At 37.8% G+C, this 3,123-nt stretch overlaps 1 pseudogene; it reads left to right on the top strand.

Moving 5' to 3' along the window:
* The first annotated feature begins 1,181 nt into the window (after positions 1-1,181).
* LOC139466065 (heparan-sulfate 6-O-sulfotransferase 1-A-like) lies at positions 1,182-2,608 on the top strand (annotated as a pseudogene).
* Positions 2,609-3,123: the final 515 nt, after the last annotated feature.

Raw genomic sequence — 3,123 nt, 5'->3', positions numbered from 1 at the left:
CTCGCCCTTCATTTTATCCTTCAGTCTGAAAGACTGAGTTTTCTGAAGTTGAGGAAAGTGATATTTTCATTGCAGTAAACATAATACTAAATATTTCACACCAGTGAACGTAAACACTTTAATGAGACTATTGTCATACAAGCGTGACCTTGACGCAAATTGTCTCTATCGTCTGCCTTTATCGTAAGTGTCTAGCTAGTGCACAAACTGTTTTGATAAGGCACAATAATGATATAGTAAATATTTCTTTTTGAACAGTGTATATTCTTTCACCTTCAACAGCGGTCTCGTAGATTTCAATTCAAGAAGATGTTTTTGCTGAAGTTGGTTTTGTATATAATCATATCTAAATGTTCTTGACCCTAGATATTTCTGGATACTTTTGTATATATTTTTGTAAGATTTTGCAAACATGGAACTATTTTTTAAGTCGCAAATACAAGGGGTGGTGAAACGTCCATGTGAATTAGGTTTACTCTCACATTCGTAATGAAATAATTCAATTTTCCGGTATAAACACAAAAAGTGTTTAATAAGTAATATGTAAGAAGGCCCGTCAGGAGACGAGAAAAACAAGATATTTCACGAGACACATGAAATACTTCCATTTACTTGAACATACGCCATGATAAGCTCAGTACTTTCCTTTGACTAACCTTAACTAACATTGCCACAAATTGCCTAATTTAATACCAATCTCTAGTCACTTAAACAAGTTAATTCATCCAGGAACATCCTGAAGGGTTTCAAAATAGACGGTTACTTTTTCAGTGAATTATTTTTCCACTGAATATCTTTGGAAACCATTAATTCTAATTAATGGATCTTTTTCCCAGAAGGATCTGTCCACCTTAACATAAAAGTGTTAAAATAGTAACTGGAAACAAGCAGGAAATATGTGCTCATGTAAAGCATAATTTGTATGCAATGTCAATAATCAGATTGTAAGTATACGGTTTAAATGACACAAATTGTTGTGAAATATAAAGCGATCGTAACATGTAATCTTGATATATAAGATAGGTGGCTACGTTTTTTACATAAAAGTGTTTTTTAGGTCCAATGAACTAATAAATGTTCCTCTTGTACAGTCATGTGTTTCCCACTAACTTTTCCAATGGCACGAAAGGTGCCACTGGTAAAAGGATTTATAACTGTCGTTGTTATTCTATAGATAAGATATGTCACTAGTTTTAGAGGCATTTAATGAACTTTACCATGTTCACCTAATAAATGTTGTTTTCTTTCAGATTTGTCAGCTGTTTCCTACTGGCTTTTCTCATGGCACGAAAGGTGTCACTGATATTTGGATTTATATCCGTCATTGGTTTTCTATGGATACTATGGGTCTTCTGTTCACTACAAATATTCACGCATGCAAACTATTCTGACGACATTTTAGATTCATTCATAGACCCAACCCGTGTTCATGTACAGAATGTGTATGGACAGAAAGTGCACACATTTTACATTGACAAGAGGGAACATGACGTACTGGTCTTCGTACAAATACCCTTCACCGGTGCCGAAAATTTGTCTACTCTGCTTCAGAATGGCCTTATATATGGCAAGTGTCGTAGCTGTAAAGGACAAAAAGACTGTCCATGCTATATATATAGCAGAGAATCAGTTTTGTTTTCCAGCATTAAGCACCCATGGCCGTGTGGAAAATACGCAGGCTTGAGGACGCTGGTTTCATGTATACGCGGATCCCGAAAACTAGGCATTCGTCGGAAACCACTATCGCAAATGAGGCACGTAATAAAACAATATCATAGTAAAATTGCATATTCTTCACTGTAATATGCAATATTTCCTCAAAGTATCGTTGCTCATGCTCACAGCTACGAATCATGTCAAAGCTTGTTTTGTACTAAATTGTAACCAAATTCATTATGACAGACTCGTTTCGAGTGACAATGTTCGGATTAATAACTTCCCTGATTCACGAATCTTAGTATTCATTCGGTTACATACATACGTCACCAACTGTAATCTCTCTGAAACATGACACATATTCTCTTTCAGGTATCTTTACATGACACTTCTACGATACCCAGCACACCATTTCTACCATGAGTGGAACGAAGTAAAAGAGCATGGATGGCCAAAGTGGTCTCAGGTTCCTTCGGACAAACTAGACACTGCTAGCCGAGAATGCCATGCAATGTCCAAAGGGAAAGATGTCAGTTTCAAAACTTTTACTGGCTGTCGACAAAACCCCGCCATCAACAGACAAACACAAATGTTAGCAAATATGTCCTTAGACGAATGCCTTTCTACCACTAGAATGTCCGAAAGGCAGTGTTATGATATAATGTTGAGTAGTGCCAAAGATGCCCTTAAACATATGGCATTCTTTGGAATAACTGAGTATTCGTACATGACTCAAGTGTTGTTCGAAGAAACGTTTCAGTTAAAAGTAGTTGATAAATATGTTCTTCCACCGCACATGCACAAACACATGAATTCATACAATATTTCACCTGCAGAATTTGATGCCATTTCTACGCTCAACAAATATGATTTCTTGCTGTATGATTATGCACAGGAGTTGTTCTTTGAACGATATGATACTCTTGTCACGTACAGGATTACTGAATCCTAACACAGAGAGTATATTTTCACTGGCTGTTTCTGTTTCTTCTTTCACCATACAACTTCAATAAATCATGTCTACACAGAGCAAATACTTCAAGGTGTCTGTCGCTTTTTCTACCTTTCCATGCGTTATTTCACGGCTGGGGCAGTATATGGTCACATTTTTGCGAACACCTCTCCCCATCACTCTCTGATAGTGATTCATAAAAACCAGTAGTCATACAGTTGGAATCGTAAAATGGATTCTTTCCATTACATAAGGGGACACGGGTGGCCCAGGTGGCCCACTCGTCTAAGGCGCCGCGAGTCGCTGTGCAGAGTTGCGTCCCGTGGGCAAGCCAGAAATCTATGATTGTGTATGGTTCGAATCCCGGTTCGCCCTGATTTTTTTTTCAGGTTTGTCAGCACCATACCCATGCTCGTGGGTTTCACCGAAGTTGTAAACGTCTGAGACCTGCATCACTTCTGGCTTTCCTCCAACATTAAGCTGACACGCCGAGATATAACTGGAATACTGTTAAA

This window comes from Haliotis cracherodii, unplaced genomic scaffold (assembly GCF_022045235.1).
Source record: "Haliotis cracherodii isolate W230 unplaced genomic scaffold, xgHalCrac1.p SCAF_18, whole genome shotgun sequence".
NCBI classification, from domain to species: Eukaryota; Metazoa; Mollusca; class Gastropoda; order Lepetellida; family Haliotidae; genus Haliotis; species Haliotis cracherodii.
This window is presented reverse-complemented; position numbering and strand designations above follow the sequence as displayed.